The sequence below is a fragment of the Artemia sp. Qi Xiang Cuo genome, chromosome 1 (assembly GCF_049724085.1).
Source record: "Artemia sp. Qi Xiang Cuo chromosome 1, ASM4972408v1, whole genome shotgun sequence".
Lineage (NCBI taxonomy): Eukaryota > Metazoa > Arthropoda > Branchiopoda > Anostraca > Artemiidae > Artemia > Artemia sp. Qi Xiang Cuo.
In genome coordinates, this window is record NC_142794.1 from 1717402 (window position 1) to 1738404 (window position 21003).

General features: G+C 33.2%; 1 protein-coding gene, 3 non-coding genes and 1 pseudogene across 4 annotated transcripts in view; all 5 read right to left on the reverse strand.

Annotated features, from left to right (window-relative positions):
* Positions 1-21003, reverse strand: part of LOC148955885 (uncharacterized) — a 395061-nt gene that overhangs the window by 237445 nt on the left and 136613 nt on the right. The gene's annotated exons all lie outside the window — the stretch shown is intronic.
* Positions 120-311, reverse strand: LOC148955889 (U2 spliceosomal RNA). Its single transcript, XR_016142637.1, has one exon. It is a non-coding gene; the product is annotated as a U2 spliceosomal RNA (small nuclear RNA).
* LOC148955890 (U1 spliceosomal RNA) lies at positions 565-691 on the reverse strand (annotated as a pseudogene).
* Positions 1391-1582, reverse strand: LOC148955891 (U2 spliceosomal RNA). Its single transcript, XR_016142611.1, has one exon. It is a non-coding gene; the product is annotated as a U2 spliceosomal RNA (small nuclear RNA).
* Positions 7557-7747, reverse strand: LOC148955892 (U2 spliceosomal RNA). Its single transcript, XR_016142613.1, has one exon. It is a non-coding gene; the product is annotated as a U2 spliceosomal RNA (small nuclear RNA).

The following is a 21003-nucleotide window of genomic DNA, read 5'->3' on the forward strand; positions in this document are numbered from 1 at the left end:
ATATATAAGTAATTGCAACATGTTCCACGGCTAGAAATTGACAGTAAATTTTTTCTAACGTAAAATGAAGTGCGCACTATATCAGTGTTTAACGGTCGTGAATATTTATGACATGTTAAGAAGAGAGTGCTAATCCTGGGGAACCTGTAATACAGGGTCGACATGTGAACTGAGCGGAGCACGCCCCGACATCTCTCCGGTCTCCAAACGTCAATTTAATATTCTGGTCACCATGTAGGAACCGTATGAGATATTAAGCTGATAAGAACAGATACAACACTTTGATCTTAGCCAAAAGGCCGAGAAGCGATAATGGAACAAGGTTTGTCAAAGACTCTATAAGAATACGAGTAAGAAACTTTGTCACAAATTTAATTTCGGTTGCAATACTCTAATAACATTCAATGAACTTATCACTTTGTCTTTAGATTTATATAAACAGAAAAATGCCAAAATCAGACTAAGATTTGGGCTACTAAAAAAACAAAACTGACCTGTTTACCTGAATCCTTGAATTATGCAAAGGAGTTGCAACATTTTGGTGATTAGTTTAGCTTACTGTTCGTCATGGTTTAACACTACCCCCATTTGGGGTAATCACAGGGGTCAGCCAATCCTAAGTGCAATGGAAAGGCCTCACCCTGGGAGTGCCTCCTTCTTGATCAAGGCAGCTTTTCAGCTAGGTAAGTATGTTTCAATAGAAATCTAACATTTTACTAATATCTTTCGACATAAATCCCGTTGCTTTGAATGCCACTCAGAAGCTCCAATTTATTAGCCAGATGCAGGTTTACAAAACTTTTTCGCAATAAAGAATCAAGTCTCTGAATTATTTTTGAAAAGAGAAGTGCCCCATTTCATTTTCAAATGCTAACAGCTTAATACTTTGATTACAAATCTAACTGTTTGAGAAAATTAAAACAGTGGTTTTTTACTCTGTTATCAATATGACTATAAAGTCAAAACTTTTATTTCTGAGAACAAAGTGGCCCTCCTTCTCGTTAACAACCCCGGGGTGATTTAATAATTACTACTACTTCTAACAATTTTCCAAATAACCAAGTTCTCCGAGGCCAAAGCCACTAACGTCAAAAATTCACTTCGAATCGTGGTTCAAATTAAATTTCAGCATTTGATAGTTGCCTACTACTTTGAAAAGTGGTGAATGGAGATGTATACCCAAGGTGGGGATATTAATTTAATTATGGCTTTAGGTCATTTGATTTTTAACAATTAATTATTAGACTTTTTTCGGATCACAAAAAAATATATATAAATTTAAATTCAATTTATTAAACGGCTATAAAACTACAGATATGGTTTCTATAACGTATAAGGAGGCGCACAATATTTCAGTGTTGAAGCGTCGTAAACATTGATTTCCCCTAGAGAGGAGAGTGCCGATCCCAGAGGTACTGCAATACCAGGCTGACACGTAGAGGGAGTGGAGCAAGCCCCGACATCGCTCCGGTTTCCAAAAATCAGTTTAATATTCTGGGCCCCATGTAGGAACCGTATCAGATATTAAGCTGATAAGAACAGATACTACACTTTGATCTTAGCCAAAAGGCTGAGAAGCGATAATCAAACAAGGATTGTCGAAGACTATATAAGAATACGAGTAAGAAACTTTGTCAAAAATTTAATTTCGGTTACAATACTCTAATAACATTGAATGAACTTATCACTTTGTCTTTAGATTTTTATAAAAAGTATAAAACATTTCACATAATATCAAAATTTATCTTAAAATTTTAATGGTAAACAGAAAATTTTCTAACCAAGACTTGGACAAAATTTTCATTCAAAAAGCCAAAATCAGACAAAGATTTAGGCTACTAAAAAAACTAAACTGACCTGTTCATCTGGAGCCTTTAATTATGCCGGATTAGTTTATGATTGACATGATCTTTTGCAGAATGTAAGTTTCAGCGGAGGTAGGAAAAATTCTTATTATATTGGGTCAATCGTTTTTTTGGATTGTACCTTCCCCCCACACCCAACGACAAATTTGCCCCTGGAGCACCTCCTTCCTGATCAAGGCAGCTCAAAAGCCAAATAAGTGTGATTTGATAAATTAAAATGTTGTAAAACATTTTCACATTGACAAATCAAGATTCTAGATAATTTTTTTTCATAGTAAAAATATTCTTTCTTTCTGATAAAAATTTCCTAATCGCCTGAGAGCACATTTAGCTTTTCGAAAATAAATCATAGTAAATTCATATGAGTTTTTTTTTTAACAGGATTTGAAAATTAAATAATTTGAAAATAGTGTATTTTGATTTAGTTCAATTTCACATTGAACATGTCGTGACAATTTCAACGTAGTACCCTTAGCCGTTCTTGAGGTATCGCCCTTTGTACAAAACTGAAAACATAAAGTGTATCTTGTTTAGTTTAAAATCCCCCCTCCCCACCCCCCCAAAAAATAACCTGATGTTCGATATTAACTTCTAATTTTAATTTTAAATTTTTATATTAAAATTTTTTTTAAAGTTATATGTTGGCAAAACCTAACCTAACCTAACCTGACTTGTAAAAATTTAACAAAAATACTGGTCCTCCTCTTGATCTTGTCTCATTTAATGGTTCAGTTTGTCCGTTTGCATTTTTTCCTCTAGTTATTATGAAACTGCTAAAAACGCCTATCGTTTTGAACTCATTACACTTGGTATTTTATACTTAGCTATAAATATTGTGTAATTTTGCATCCGACATAAATACTAAACAGCTGAAAGGAGATAGCCTACTGCTATTTTCAACTATATGGAATATAGTGCCTATCCCAAGATTTCGTTCAAATGGCCTTGGGAGAGGGGGTTGCACACCCTCCATTTACTTTTGACTATGATATTTAAAAAAAGAAGGATGGTAACATAAACGACCGCTCATAGTATATTATAGACACTTAAGACAAGCTTTCGGTCGAATAGATTTAAAAATATAATGGGACATACTTAAAAAATGTATCCCGTTTTTGCACTTTAATGCCCCATGTTTCTAGAATATACCTTTGTATGTCATTTTTTTTTTCTGGGCCAGCAAATGGGAATAAGTTTTTTCGACATAAAATGTGTCCATTTGGGAACCGTGCTTACAACATATCTTTTGATCATAAATACAACTGTTGTTCAAAACACAGCCTTTCTTTTAAAAGATTTAAATTTTTATATACTATACAGAGAAATTGACATGAATTTGTATTCTAACTAAATAGCCTAATTCATAGACCGAAATTGAAAACCCTCTTCAGCGCCCCAATTTGGAAAAACTGGCTTTAACCAGAACTTAATTAAAGGACTCTTCCAAAATTTTAATGCAAGAGAATGCGCTTATTCAGTTTTCTTCAGAATGGACTCAGATTCTCCTTCGTTTATCCTGTTTTCTCTAAAAGAATATGCCTAACAAATCAAGCTTTTTCAACTGAAAGTAAGGAGCAATTTTAAGACTTGAAAAAAAGAGATATTATTACGAATATAATAGGGGTTGCTCTTCATTAATACTGCATTCTTTGCGCTTAAGTTTGACGTTTTGTTCAAATTTTTTAACAATGACTGATGAAACACAAGGGTCATTTATTTAAAAAAATGAGCATTTTTTTAAAGTTTAAAAAACTTTAGCTTAATGAGTGAGGCATTGAGGAGGGGGCAACCTCCCTCGTATTTATAATAATTTATGTCCGTTTTAAATTTTAAGTTGCTCCTTACTTTCAGTTGAAAAAAACAGTTTCCAGTTCAGTTGAAAATCAGTTTCAGTTGAAAATCAGTTTCCCAGTTTTACGCAAAAAGGCAAATATAGACGCGCTGTATCTAACCTCTGTATTCAGGCAGAAGGTTTTAAGCATGGTTTAAGCGAGTTCGACAAACACCGTTTTTATATTTACCGTCCTCAACTCACTTGCCAGAATAGTGGGCTACAGTTGAACTAAAGTTCTGAAAGACTGGAACACAGTTATTCAAAACCATAGTCTACACGGCCTGTGTCCAACTCCGTGTTGGATGTGAGCTGGTTTGAAAACGGAGCTCTGGAAGTCCAAAAATCTCTGTTAACATGTCTACAAATGTACGGCTATGTGTAGATTGATTGCCTTCCGTAGATGTAAAATATAATACACAAACGGCATAATTAATAGAAAAAAGAAAAAGTAGAATCAATCTTTAAAACAACCCATAAATAAGAATTGTAAAGAACAGTTTCGAAGGCATTTCAACAGTAAACTGTTCCTTATACTTTACATCTATGTTTTTATAAAATGATAACATTTTATAAAATGTTTATAAAAAATAAACATTTTATAAAATGTTTTTATAAAATGAGAAACTCAACTCTTTCATATGCTTGGAATTTTAGGCCTAATTTTCCGTAATATCTCAAGCATGTAAGTTAGTCAAGAAATTAATCTTTTCAAAAGGGCGCAATGATTAATTTTACATGTCCCATTATTGTCTAAAAATTAAATACCATTTCCTTTTAACTACATAATGTGTGACATATAAAAAGAGCCCAAAGGAAAATACTTTTCTATGTGTGGACAGGGGTCCGTGCGAACGCAGACCCTCATAGGGCTTCCACTATCCCCGAATTTTCAGGGATTTCTCCGAAAATCTATATGTTTCCCCGAATTTTTTTTTCTCCCCGAATCCTCGAAATTTCCCCTAAAATCACCCAATCATGGTGTCATCCCTAGCAAATATTTTTTTACATACCATAATTTATAACTTATCTCTTGTTCGTTAACTTTCGTCTTCTGTGTTACTTTGCATAAGAACCAGATTTATATAATTTAAGTATAAACGGTTCTTTATATGTTCACAAAAGTATCGTTTTCATGAATTTAGTTTAAACCATTTCGACCTGAATGCAGTATTCCTAATGCTATAACATTTTCACATTTACATCATTCTTGGTCAAGACAATCTTGACAAGATTAGTAGAAAATTATACTTGAAGTTGTTTAACGGAAGTATGAAACGTTCAGTTGGAAGTTAGAATTTGGGTTTTGAAATTGAATTTGTAGAGAAGAAGAATTATTTATAAAGTCGAATCGTAAGTTTAATTTTTGTTTTCGTTTTCTATTTTTGGTTGTGGACGTATTGTATTAAGGTTTAATGCTTAATCATTAAAAACGCGATACATTACAGGACTTTATCTTTTTTCCAGGAATTCTAACCGCTTTACTTTTGATTACATTCGGCGTGTAAGAACTGGTGTTCTGTGCTTACCCCATCCCCGGAAAATACCCCCCGCGGAAAATGCCCCCGGCAAATACCTCGTCCCGAAAAATTACCCCCCCCCTCCATGGAAAATAAGGCTTTCCAAATTTGAAAATTTTATTTGAGTTTTTTCCGTAGGAAGGAGGAATTTTGGTACTTGTCTATTATACGCCACTTACTCAAGCTTACGCTGTGTAAAACTCGAGAACAAACCGGTTTCTTCGTTAGTTTCTTTCAGCTTAGCACGAGACAAGACAAAGACAAGCGACATAATAGATGGGAAATATATAAATTGGGTTCTATATTGGCACATAAGGGATGGGGGTAAAGTATTTGGACAGTTCGAAGTCCGAAAACAATTCTTCCTCCATAATATGCAGAATAATTGTACCTAACACATTTTCCTTGCATACCCGCTATACTTTACCCCCCCCCCCTTCCCTAATGTGCAAATATATAGTCCAAATTTATTTTTAAAGCAACGAAGAAACCGGTGTATTCTCGAGTTTTACACCTCGTAAACTTGAGTGAGTGGCGCATAACATACAAGTACCCGATTTATTTATGGAGAGAGAGCTAGATTTCCCGGTATTATTTAAAAACAATCAGAAATTAAATATAGAAAAAAAAAGTTTTTTCAACTGAAAATAAGGAGCATCATCAAAACATTAAATAACCAGGAGTTATTACGTATGTGAAAGAAGCTGCCCCCTCCACAAGACCTTGCTCTTTACACTAAAGTTTTGAATTTTTGTCCTAATTCTTTAAGAACGATTCCTGAAACACAATGGCCGTTTAATTAGAAGAATAAGCTTTTTTTTAAATTGTAAAAAAAAAAAACAAATTTATTTAAAAAAAATTAACGTGAAGAGCGAGGTCTTGAGGAGGAGGCAACCCCTTTCATATAAGTAATAATTTCAGTTCGTATTAAGGTTTGATGTTGCTCCTTACTGTCAGTTGAAAAACTTTTGTTTTTATATAATTACTTACAGATAGTATTGTTAATGGGAAACATAAGTTTTTTAAAGAAAAGTAAAGAGCCTCAATAATCCAAAAATGAGCAGAAATAAAGTCAAATCATCTTCAAAGTAAAAACTATGGAGTCTAATAGAAAAAAAAAATTAAAAAGATGTAAGATATTTTTTTATTTGAAAAAGACTATGTCAATAAAAAATGAACGGAAATTAAAATAAAAAACTTTTTCAACAAATAAAGAAGTTTTAAGACTATAAGCAATATATATCAGAATATATATATATATATAACTGACAATATATGGTTATTTGTTTTTTTATTTAAAGTAAAGTGCAAATTATTTTCGGGCAAATAATTTTACTAAGAGGCTATACTTCAAATACAAAACCGCTTTTCTTTTTATTCTGATGTCTACCAGGGTTGCCACCCTGACCTGGAAGAATTTACTAAATCAGAGAGGAAAAATTTACTAGATCGCATCTGTTTTTACTAAATGGTCAAAACAATTTTTTGCGCGCACGCGCACCATCAACCACCAATTTTTACTATAGGAGGATAATCAATACAATTTTCACAATCTTTTTTCCTTTTTTCTTCTTTTTTTTTTCTCTTTTCCTTTTTCGTTCGTTTTCATAGTATGATTGAAAATTCCGGAAACCTACAAGTTCGAAAATCCTTTTTTTGGATTTATATATATATATATATATATATATATATATATATATATATATATATATATATATATATATATATATATATATATATATATATATATATATATATATATATATATATATATATATATATATATATATATATATATATATATATATATATATATATATATATATATATAATGTTTCATTTCTACTTACTTTTAATTTCTCTCAGCAGGCTCCTTTTTACTCAATAAAAATTTTCAAACTGAGGAGATTCACCTAATCACCTTGGGTGGTTGGCTTTTTTTATTCCAATAGATTCCCAGTCATCACAAATCCAAGTGTCATTATAGCTTCATTTTTAGTTCGTAAGATGATACACAGAAAGCTGATTTTGTCAACCTTTAGACGCTGGAAGTGAAGTGTTTCTTTATGAAAATAGGCGACAGCTTGTCTGTCTCTGAGACAGACAAGCAAAATTGTAAATTGTAAAACAGACGACCAAAAATTGTAAATTGTCATATGTTTACGATAATTATTTTCCCTGAATTCATGGAAAAGAAAAAAAAAATTTGTTTACTATAAATAATGACTTTTTAGTAGTTTTCACCAGATTTTGGTAAATTTACTATATGCTCTAAATTTACTAGATTTTTTTTTTTACTAGATCTAGTAAAATCCTACCGACGGTGGTAACCTTTCTCGTGAGGGGTGCGCCGATCCCGGTGGTACTACAATACCGGGCCAACGCGTGAAGGGAGCGGAGCATGCCCCGACACCCCTCCGGTTTCCAAAAATCCGTTTAATATTCTTGGCCCCATGTAGGGACCGTATCGGATATTAAGCTGATAAGAACAGATACTACACTTAATCTTAGCCAAAAAACCGAGAAGCGATAAATAAACAAGGATTGTCAAAGAGTTTATAAGAATACGAGTAAGAAATTTTGTCACAAATTTAATTTCGGTTGCAATACTCTAATGACATTCAATCAACTTATCACTTTGTCTTTAGATTTTTATAAACAGTAGAAACATGTTCAATGGTAACAAAGTTTATCTCAAAATATTAACGTTCAACGGAAAATTTTCCAATAAAGAATTTGACAAAATTTTCAGGCAATATTAAAAAAAAAGAAACATAGTAGGAGTACTAAAAAAACACAAATGACCTGTTTACCTGGATCCTTGAATTATGCATGCTTATTTTAGGTTTGACATGATATTTTTCAGAAACTAAATTTCAGCTGGGGGGGGGGGGACAAACTGAGGTCTGTGAGGGGGTCAAGCTTTAGTCTGGAGGGGGCAGTCCCCCTGCCCCATAGTAAATTGTGCCCCTGGAGCCCCTCCTTCATGATCAAGGCAGCTAAAAAGCCAAATAAGTATGATTTGACAAACTCAAATGTTGTCAAATATTTTTACATTAACAAATCAAGGTTCTAGATTTCTTTTTAGATAGTAAAAGTATGTTTTATTTCTGATAAAAACGTACTAATCACCAGAATCCACATTTAGTTTTTCGAAAATAAGTCACAGTAGATTCCTATGAGTTTTTTTTTTTAACAGGATTTGAAACAAACCAGGAATAAAATGACTATTTACCAGGAATTTTGGAAAATTTTCGAAAAAAGTGAAACGAAAAACATGTTCTTTGTTTTAATGACTAAGTATATCAAAAATTTATAATTATCAGAAAACTCTAAATTACAGAAAACAAGTCCTTTTTCAATAAAATACACCGAAAAGATATTTTATCTATCAGGGTAGAAGTGTACAGATCCTGTAGGACCCCCCCCCCCCGCAAAAGAAAATTAAACAATTTGAAAATAGTGTATTTTGATTTAGTTCAATTTCCCATTGAACATGTCGTGACAATTTCAACGTAGTACCCTTAGCCGTTCTTGAGGTATCGCCCTTTGTACAAAACTGAAAGCATGAAGTGTCTCTTGTTTAGTTTAAAATCTCCCCCCCCCCCCAAAAAAAAATACCCTGATGTTCGATATTAACTTCTAATTTTAATTTTAAATTTTTATATTAAAATTTTGTTTAACGTTATATGTTGGCAAAGCCACGAACATCTTGACGTAGAAAAAACATCTTCAACTCGTACATTAACCTTGTTGATTTTAAAGTTTTATGTACCAAAGGAGTTGCAACATTTAGGTGATTATTTTTGCTTACTGTTCGTCACGGTTTAACACTATCCTACGAAATTTGTTGAATACAAGCAATGATTTGGGACAATCCAAATAAAAAAGGATTGTCCCAAATATAGGGGAAACGTAACAATGGAAAGATAGGACACGGTACAGTGCCTATATAACTTGGTGCCTTTGTTAAGAAATAATATTAAAAAAGTCCTACTTAGTTACATCACGTGCCAAATAATATTATTTATTTAATAAAGATTTCTGTCATTTATAAAATAACAATTTCTGGCAGTTTTTATTTCACATATTCTTTTTCATTCGTTAAGAAAAGAATATTTTAGATCTTTTCCAATTCTCTCTATAAGAATTCAAATTTTGGCTTTCTATTTATATGTTTGACAAATTTTGCAACAATTTTTTGTACTCTTGCATTATGCATGCCACTCGGGTTAACTACTATAGAGTAGGCAATGATAAAACCCGTTTTCGACATGTTACCCGCTATAGACTAGGCAATGATAGCGTGGTTTTCGTTGTGTTTTTTTGGGGTTTAGGGGGGTGGGGAAAGGTACCTAGGTTAGGTTAGGTATTTAATATATGCTATGCTTTACCCCCCTCCAGCCTCCAATGTGCAAATATATAGCCCAAATTTGTTTCTAAACTATTATATATTCATCCTTTTTTTATTTTGTTTCATTAGCATTAACCAAACTTAACTTTTCAGAAAGGCCCGCATAATGCAAGAGTACCCAATTTTTTAACAAAAGTTGTACTATAATGTTTTCGATTGATGGGTAGGAGGAGAAATATTCAAATATAAATAAGTTGAAAATCTGCATAATCTTTTGGTTTCTATAGGGTTGAAGAGATTCCAGCCCCTATCATGTTACAACATTGACTATAGACAAATAGTACGCAACTATTACCCTCCAAATAGCCTGAAAGTTTCAACTTAACTTGCTTAACTTTTCCGTATATATCACATATACACCCTTTTGACAACCTTGGATGCAAATAGTGAATTTTGATTTAGTTCAATTTCCAACGTAAAAACCATTTACGTTGATTTATCTTACTAGACAATAATGCAATTTATGGTGTAATGTTATTAGGTATGTTCAAAAACAAACAAAAGAATAGGATTCAAAATGAACGGATCAAATATTATAAGAAATCTGTCTCTTCTTTTCACCCGACACCACTGGGGAAGATCACTTGTGTCAATTCACAAACCTTGTAGAGGCTATGTAATATCTAGTCCCCCCCCCCAATATTTTTGTCTTATACTTTAAAACGAAACAAAATTCATTTAAAAAAAATTTCGATTATTTTTTTTTAACCATTTTATACCCCCCGCCACCAAAGAGAAATTGTGGAAACGGCCCTAGGGATGGGAAGAGCATTCTTTATAATCCAGGGAGGGAAAGTTCGTTGTTTTTCCAATTTCTTTAACAAAATACAAAAAAAAACCAAGCCCCTTTTCAATAATAATCCACAAAAAGACTTTCTTGAATCTGGAAGGGGAAATGAGAATAAAATCTTACAGAAAAATGCCCCCCCACCCTATTGAAGCTACTGGTATTCACTCATGCTACTTAGTAATAATACAACTTATAATGTGACATTATTAAATTTGCTCCGAAGATGGAGACAAAAGCTGAATTTTGAATCACCCGAGCAAAATTCACAGAAACAATACAGTAAGACTTCATCAGGTAAATGATTACTTACTATATTTTTATTAGTATTTATCCCCCAAACTTACTTGCCCCCAAACTTAGGGTTTGGGTTTAACTTACCCCCAAGCATCCCATATGTGTGTGCTTTTTTTTGCTTTCCTTCCGAAGAATATAGTGGGCCTATATCAGCATATCCCGGCCTCCAATCAAGGAGCTTAGGGGACACACAAGAAGTAAATTTCGTACGGTTCTGAACCAAATTAAATAAAAGTAGATTCTATCAAATACTATGAACACAATTTACGCGGCTAATTTCTTTAATCCAGTTACCTTGCAATGACAGGAAAAATAAATACTTTCGAAATAAATTATCATATTTTAAAGTTTTGACGTCAATGACATTGAGAAAAAGGGATAGATTAGAGGAACATGAATACAATTATAATAATCAAAGCAATTTTCCATTCGATATACGAGTATTTAGGCGTAGCACTCTCAAATCGTAAATATAGGCGTGATAAATGGGTGTCGGTAAACATCACATAAAATCTAATAAGGTAGGGTGAAACTATTTCAAAATAGAAGGCATTAATTTAAATATGCTCCGCAATAAAGCACACTCATTTTTCTTTCCATTATTTTATGAGCTTCTATCAAAGCAACAATTACTGCCTGGAACTACGGATAGATTTCCAGTGTGGAAATTGGAATTTCTTCGAGGCTTGCAGGTCTACTTTAAGTAACCATCGTAAATTATTTCGGTATGTAAGGAGAGGAAATCATTGTTTTTACGTTGATGATCTACTTTCATTCCAAATAAAGCACACTTTTATTCGTCTGTTTTGTATTACTCGTATATAGGACTAATCTGGTTTCAAATAAGCTCTGAAAAAGCGAGCTAAATTTCTGCGAAATGGGAAAAAAAAATCTGAATCAGTTGACGAGTGCTCCATACTATAATTAATTTTGCAGCACACAACAATAAAGATACATGTAAAAGCTGCTCATGAAACAAAGCATCCCATATGTGTGTGCTTTTTTTTGCTCTCCTTCCGAAGAATATAGTGGGCCTATATCAGCATATCCTGGCCTCCAATCAAAGAGCTTAGGGGACACACAAGAAGTAAATTTCGTACGGTTCTGAACCAAATTAAATTAAAGTAGATTCTATCAAATACTATCAATACTATTTACGCGGCTAATTTCTTTAATCCAGTTGCCATGCAATGAAAGGAAAAATATACTTTCGAAATAAATTATCATATTTTCAAGTTTTGACGTCAATAACATTGATAAAAAGGGATAGATTAGAGGAAGATGAATACAATTATAATAATCAATGCAATTTTCAATTCGATATACGAGTAATTACGCGTAGCACTCTCCGCGTAGTAATCACCTTGGGTGGTTGGTTTTGTTTTGATTCCAATAGATTCCCAATCATCACAAACCCAAGTGTCATTATAGCTTCATTTTTGGTTGGTAAGATGATACACAGAAAGCTGATTTTGTCGAACTTTAGACGTCGGAAGTGAAGGGTCTGTTTACGAAAATAGGTGACTGCTTGTCTCTCTCTGAAACAGGCAAGCAAAATTGCAAATTGTAAAACAGACAAGCAAAAATTGTAAACTGTCACAGGTTTACGAAAATTTTTTTCCCTGAATTCATGGAGAATAAAAAAAGTTATGTTTACTGTAAATCATGACTTTTTACTATATTTCGGGAAATCTACTAGATCTAGTAAAATCCTACTGACGGTGGCAACCCTGTTCAAGAGTGGAAGCTCTGAGAAGTAACCATAGAGAAAAACACTCATTACAGCCTTCTATTTATAAAGATATTATGCTGAACTAACTGTATTTCGCTTTGTTAATACGAAGCAAGGTTGCCACCGTCAGTAGGATTTTACTAGATCTAGTAAAAAAAAAAATCTAGTAAATTTAGAGGATCTAGTAAATTTCCCGAAATCTAGTAAAAACTAGTAAAAAGTCATGATTTATAGTAAACAAAACTTTTTTTTTATTTTTCATGAATTCAGGGAAAAAATTATCGTAAATATATGACAATTTACAATTTTAGCTTGTCTGTTTTACAATTTACAATTTTGCTTGTCTGTCTCAGAAACAGACAAGCAGTCACCTATTTTAATAAGCAAACACTTCACTTCCGGCGTCTAAAGATCGAAAAAATCAGCTTTCTATGTATCAAATCTTACCAACTAAAAATGAAGCTATAATGACACTTGGATTTGTGATGATTGGGAATCTATTGGAATCAAAACAAAAGCCAACCACCCAAGGTGATTAGGTGAATCTCCTCAGTTTGACAGTTTTTATCACAGTTTATAGAATTAGCAGTATGATCATACCCTATCTCACCCATTATAAAAACCCGGACCAAGGTGCGAGTGCTCCAGAGAACGTTTTTGCAGATACAAACATAAGCGGCATTAGATCTTTTCACGGGTAGACAAGTCAGATTTCTCTTGGACACGAAACAAGTGGAAACCCGCTATTACGAATAATGCACTCTGTAACCATTTCTCATTGATTGACGGAAACAGACTAACCCGCTAATGCAGAAAGAAGTGGGAGGAGCTTTTTGTTCGTACCGAGAATGAAGACCAGAAATGATCTGCGATAAACTTACTGGATAATTCTATAAACTGTGGTTTTTATTGAGTAAAAAGGAGCCTGCTGAGAGAAATTAAAAGTAAGTAGAAATGTAACATTATATATATATGTATATATATATATATATATATATATATATATATATATATATATATATATATATATATATATATATATATATATATATATATATATATATATATATATATATATATATATATATATATATATATATATATATATATATATATATATTCCAAAAAAAGGATTTTTGAACTTTTAGATTTCCGGAATTTTCAGTCATACTATGAAAACGAGAGAAAAAGGAAAAGAGAAAAAAAAGAAGAAAAAAAGAAAAAAGATTGTAAAAATCGTATTGATTATCCTCCTATAGTAAAAATCGATGGTTGATGGTGCGCGTAGCCGCACGCGTAAAAATTTTTTTTTAGCATTTAGTAAAAACAGATGCGATCTAGTAAATTTTTCCTCTCTGATTTAGTAAATTCTTCCAGGTCAGGGTGGCAACCCTGATACGAAGCATGGAATTTGATCATGTCAGAGCTCTTAGATCATAGAGGTCAAACTTACGACTACACCTCAAGATAAGAGCTCTTCAAAAATTGTATTCTACACTTAAGGAAATTATATATGTATAATTTATATATATATATATATATATATATATATATATATATATATATATATATATATATATATATATATATATATATATATATATATATATATATATAAAATATAAAATTTTTTGAGCATTAAGTAAAAACAGATGGGATCTATTAAATTTTTCCTCTCCGATTTAGTAATTTCCTCCAGGTCAGGGTGGCAACCCTAATACGGAACATGGAATTTGATCATGTCAGAGCTCTTAGATCATAGAGGTCAGACTTACGACTACACCTCAAAACAAGAGCTCTTCAAAAATTGTATTTCAATTCAAATTCATGGAAAATAAAAAAAAGTTTTATTTACTATAGGTCGTGACTTTTTAATACTTTCTACTAGATTTCGGAAAATTACTAAATCTTTTAAATTGACTCGATTTTTTTTTTTTACTAGATCTAGTAAAATATAACTGGCAGTGTCAGCCCTGACTGTCTACAATTACATAAGAATGCTCGAGCCTGTTAATGCCCAAAATTTGAAACCTGCCAGTCTAGTTGATTTTCTGAGATCACGGGGATTGCCGTCATGTAATGAGGCTTTAATTGAATCATGACTTTTTACTAGTTTTTATTAGATATCGGGAAATTTACTAGATCCTATAAATTTACTAGATTTTTTTTTTTTTACTATATCTAGTAAAATCCTACTGATGGTGGCAACCCTGATGTCTACAATTACATAAGAATGCTCGAGCCTGTTAATGCCCAAAATTTGAAACCTGCCAGTCTAGTTGATTTTCTGAGATCACGGGGATTGCCGTCATGAAATGAGGCTTTAATTGATAGAGAGCGGCGGGAACAAAGCACAGTTTTGTTGAAAGATATTGACACTGACATGGTGACTGTTGAAGAATATTGGAAACTTATTTTCAAACATACCTTCCCTTGCGGAAAGCTGATGTTCGAAAATCTAAGAAAAGTTTTGGAATACATGCATTCATTACCATTCTCAAATGTGACGGCAGAACGCTTGTTTAGTGTTCTTAGTGACGTGAAAACAGAAATACGAAACTCTTTATCAAATATTTGAGTGGTATCCATTTTGAAAACCAAAATGGGAATGAAGCGATTGGATGTGAATTCCTCCTCGATTATCGTGAATTTAGAAATGGCAAATATGTTGTCAAGTGTTAAGGCTATGCGACTGCTGAAGAAGCAGCTACAATTACCTCTAGATCTCCAATTTAATAGTAAGGCAATTTTATCACACTTCTAATTTTTCTAGTTGTTTATCGTTTCTTAAATCGATCATTTCTATTTTGGTTTCGGCACACCAAAATCAAAATACTTTGAAGTGATTTCCATTACTTTATTTCATGTGATAAAAAACCAAATAACTGATTATTTTATCTCTATTCACCATTTAATTTTTTATCTAAATATGGCAGTCATAAAACAGTTCATAGTAACAAATTGTGAGCAAGGAGCAACGCGGCTCAATAGTAACCGAAACTCTAAAAAACAACAGATATATCAAAAGGATTGGCTTATTATGCTGGTATCAAATATATAAGATTCATTAAGTTCAGTGTTATTCTTCAAAGACTACGAGCCTGAGAAAATTTGCTTGATTTTTGAAAAAAGGAGAAAACACTCCCTAAAAATCTCAAAAAACTTTAACGGAAAATAACACGATCAGATTCAGCGCATCAGAGAACACAACTGTAGAGGGTTAAAGCTCCTATCTGCAAAAACGTGGACTTTCCCAGAAGATGTATTTTTTCCATGTGGATGGCAACTATGCCCCCTTCTACACCCTTTTCTCTCCAAAATCGTTTGCTTAAAAATGTAGACCTACCTTAGCCATTTTTTTCAGCATATTTGAGAGACCAAATAACTTTGCTTTTGGAGTTAATTTGACCTCCCAAAGCCCCTGGGGAAAGGTCTTGAAAATATAAAATTTGCCCATTGTTTCCGTATAATATCTGTTATTGGGAAGCATGCATACTTTTGTCGGGTAAAGGATTGAATTTTCTGCTGGAGGATTTTCCACAGGGAGAACTTTCCATGGGGAATTAGGTTTGCGGGGATAAAACTTTGAGGGGAAATTACAGTGTGAAATTTGCCAGAATTCCTAAACTAAATTATTTTTATTTGTTTTAACTTTCTCTTTGTCGACCCAATCTTACGCTTGGAGATGTAACCTTACCAAAAGTAGGTACTTCTTTTTGCCCCTTTAGCCCCAAAAAACTGAAGTTCAAACATTATTCATGGAGTGAGCAATATCCCAGGTGACAAAGGAAACCTTTTTTCCATTGGAATTTCATTAGATTCTAGAAGTGGCTCTTGGCGTGTTAGATGGATTCTCAACAAGTACCCCTGTTTTTTTCTCTGTGGGGGGGATTTTCTGGAGGGGGTGTAAACACCTAAAACCTTAGAATCAGTATGAGAAACCATTAATGTGTCAATTGTCGTCAAAATTCCTTTTTTAATTTTAGTTTAAATTTACTTGTTTAATTTAGTTCTTGTTTGTTTTAATGTTGACCCATACTCATAGATTGAATTTTTTCTGTTTAATTTACCTATTTAAAACTGCAAACAATATTGTTTTTAATTATTATTATTGCATTACTGAAATTATTTATTTAATAAAAAACTGCTACTAGTATTTATATTTCAATATTTTGAAGACAATTTTGAAGTTTTCGCCGCAATAAGTGTTTCAGCTATGGTTTTCAATCCCGGTTTCTGACTCTAAGATTTACTCTGTAAAAGAATTTATTTACTACGCTGATCCAAGCCCTACTTGAGCCTGAAAACGAAGCTAAAACCAATTTTGGCTCCCAAATTTTCGCAACGAAATTCGATTTTGTTTTTTCCCCGAATCTTGAAGACTTGTCCCCGAATTTTTCAGACTTGTTCCCGAATTTTAAGATTCAAAAGTGGAAGCCCTGTGTCCCAGTGGAGGTGAAATGTACCACAATGGTACAATTGTACCACGTTTGGCATCACTGGCAGACCAGGGTTGCCACCCTGACCTGGAAGAATTTACTAAATCGGATCCTTTTTTCCTTTTTCCTCAATAAAAATTTTCAAACTGAGGAGGTTCACCTAATCACCTTGGGTGGTTGGCTTTGTTTTTATTCTAATAGATTCCCAATCATCACAAATCCAAGTGTCATTATAGCTTCATTTTTAGTTGTTAAGATTTGATACACAGAAAGCTGATTTTGTCGACCTTTAGACGCCGGAAGTGTCTGTTTATGAAAATAGGTGACTTCTTGTCTGTCTCTGAGACAGTCAAGCAAAATTGTAGATTGTAAAACAGACAAGTCGAAATTATAAATTATTATATGTTTAGGATAATTTTTTTCGCAGAACTCCTGGAAAATAAAAAAAGCTTCCTTTACTATAAGACCTGACTTTTTACTAGATTTGTAGAAATCTACTAGATTCTTTAAATTTACTAGATTTAGTATCCTAGATTTAAATCCTACTGACGGTGGCAACCCTGTGGCATAGTGGCCAGATGAGGCGCATTTGCGCCATTTGAACACCTTTTTGAAGTGATCGCGATTTGATTATTTACAGGTGACGCACTGCATCAATTTCGCACATGCCAAAAAAATGCGGCGCAAAGTTGGCGCATCTTGCCTTCATAATAACAATGACAAAAATAAAAACATTAAATTCTAGTGTTTACTGACAGATTCAGTAATCTCTCTATAAAGAAAGGTGGAATTTTCAGAACCCCTTAGGAATTCTCATATCGCATTCCAGGCTCCATGACGACCTAAATTTCAAATATTAAAGCGTGCATTATCCTTAGCGTGAAAAACAAAATGGGAAGGTGGTCAAATTTCAAAAGAAAAAAAAAAAAACAGAAGAGTGGGAAAAGCTGACCTTTGTTCGACATAGCTCAAGCAGCTCTTTCTGTCTAAGCTTACCCATCAGCAACCCCTTCGTCGAGAGAGTGTTTTCTGTCATGAATCTTGTCAAGTACAAAATTCGAAACAGGATGCACCTTTAAATGCTTAACTCTACAATGACCATTTGACTTAGGCTAAATTGCCAGGGAAAGTGCTGCAGGGACTTTGACTCTAAACCCGCTATGCTGAATAGATTTACCATTGACATGCATGACATCAAAAAACCATCCAATGAGAAATGAAAATGAAACTCTCTAGGAAATTTTGGGCGATATAGAAGGAGGGTTTGCTGTTTAACTTTGAAAATGATCTTGAATACTAGTCGAAGATAAATACAATATATGATTAAAAATATAAAAAACTAATTCGAAGTTCATTAAAAGGAAAACACAAATAAAATAACAATCGGAACTGTTGAAGGGCCTGGTCAAGTACAATTTTGTCTCATATGTATATGTCTTTGGCTTCTATTTCATGACAAAATCTCAGGACGTTGTCCTTAGCCTGCAATTTTATAGATAGTTGCATTATGCTTTAATCACAATTTCTATTGTTGATAGGGAATAATTCAGCATATTAGCCAAAAAGTAATGTAAAATACCACTTTAGATATTGGCAAGTATTTTTTTTTTTTTTTTTTTGTTAGATCATTTTTAATTCCCTTTTTCATTTAATTCTCTGACATACCAGAGAACTAAGGAAAATATCTTTCTCGTCAACCCAGAGACTGAGAACAGAAAATTTTGACCACAAAAGTGCATGTAATCAGTCAAAAATGCTTCACTGTTTCAGATTTCGGAATATTGTGCCAAAATCTGTCAATGAAGACTGAATCCTACCAATTTTGAGTTCTAGTATTCTGAAAAGCAAAATTCACACTTTCTGGTAACATTGTCTCTGAATTATTATTATTTTTTTTTTCACTCATTCCTGCAAGATCTAATTTACCCTGAATTTCGAACTCGACCCAAAAAATAGATAGTGAAAATGCGCCGATGGCGCATTTCCGCTTCCCTTGGTGCGCATTCTTAAGTCAGGCACCTGGCATCACTGCGGCCTGTGGCAGACATTGAAAATAAATTAGGCACCGCGCCTATTAGAGCTAACCTATTTCAAAACGTATTTCAGCTGATTCCTGCGGCCGGAATTACCCGCAAGCAAGTCTAATCAGCTTTCAAAAATTGTTAATGATAAAAATAAGAATTAGTCTTCATTTTTAAATTCTTTCCGATCTGATAGTTTTATTCATAATTATTTTTCTATAAAGAAATGTCAAAAACTACATTAATTTCTGTTTTTGTATAACAATTTTAACGAATTTTAAACGATTATATAAACAATGTAAAAATTCAAAAAATGTTTTCCAATTTGTACTTTTATAAAATCAAATTTAAACCGAGAGTAATTTTTTTTTACTACGGATTTGTGAAACTTTTTACAAAAGAATTGCGGAATTCTGGATGCTTACTAACAGGGTTGGCATCACGATTTATTTCTCTGACCTGCCATCACGGTCAGGTTCTGTGATACTGTTAATCTGATGTTTTGATTATCCTTAAGATTCCTTAACTTTTAGGGGTTTTTCCCCTCTTTTTCAAAATCCGGGAAATTTTCTCAGGCTCGTAACTGTTGACTGGTATTATTAAACTTTATGAGTCTTATATATTTGGAATCAACATGAAGTTCAAAGAAGATAAATATATCACAAATGCTTCAATTGTGCATGGAACTAGAATAGCCAGCTAGTTCAGAAAAAATTCCTTCCCCCTACGGAAATAAAAAAAAACTCAAAATAAAATTCTCAAATTTGGAAAGTCTTATTTTCCATGGGGGAGTATTTTCTGGGAGGGGTATTTTCCGGGGAGGTATTTTCCACGGGGGGTATTTTCCTTAACAGGGGGAGGGGAGATTTACTGGGGATATTTTCCGCGGGGGGTATTTTCCGGGGAAGAGGTAATTGTCGGGAAGGTAAACACCGGCCATCATTAAGAGGAAACTTTCAGCGTGTGTTTAGAGGGATATTGAACAAACAAAAGGTTTTATGCGCACTCTGCTATTAAGGCTACTACTGCTGCTGGTACAACAGCTATTACCACAACTAAAATTAAGGGTATTAAGGTGAAGCTTTCAGGAAATATTTAGGGGGTTTTGAATTAAGTCAAAGCACACTAGGATCATCTATGTTGTCAAAAGGGTGTACCAGCAAAAAGCAAAATCTATGCTACTACTCCGCTACTACTACTATTACTACTGCTACTGGTATTATTGCTATTATTGAGACTAATGGTATTAAAGTGAAATTTTCAGGGAACATTTAGAAGTTTCACTTAAATTAAAACCCTTTTTTGCATTCCGGTCACCAAATAGGATGTAATAGCGATTTCAGAGGAACGATTTAAAGTAAAAAATCAAAACTCTCAAGCCTGTTGAGAGGGAACAACTCAAAAGATATATTTTAACTACTGTTACTACTTTTGCTATTGCTACTACTATTACAACTATTTCTACTGAGACAAAGAGTATGATAGTGAAGCTTTCAGGGAATGTTTAGGGAGATGTTGAACTAAATCAAAACTTAATTCCTGTGTGCAGGTTGTCAAAATGTCATATTAGAAATATTCTAAGAACTGTCTATTGTATTAAGTTGAAAATGTCAAGGCATGTACAGGAGGATGTTAAACTAACCAAAGGTGTTATGTCCATACTGCTACTACTACAACTGGTTCTGCTAAAATTGAAATAGAGTATGTGTATGCAGGCTGTCAAAAGGGCACATCAGCAGCATCTTAAGAACGACTTAGAGTATTAAGTTTAAGCTTTCAGTAAGTTGAACTAATAAAAGTGCAACATGTGTATAATAATCAAGCTAGCAGTAGTAGTACTAGTACTACTGCTACCACAACTATTAGTACTAATACCATTAACGCTAATGGTATTAAAGTAATATTTTAAGGGCCTGTTGGGGGGCATGTTGGGTTAAATCAAAACACAAAAAGTGCAAGTAGGTTATCAAAAAGACGGATCAGCAATGTATCAGAAACAGCCTAAAGTATTAATTTAAAACTATCCAGGCATTAGGAATAAATGTGTTGAAGTTGGCCAAAAAAGCATATGCAAATACTACACTGCTACTACTACTG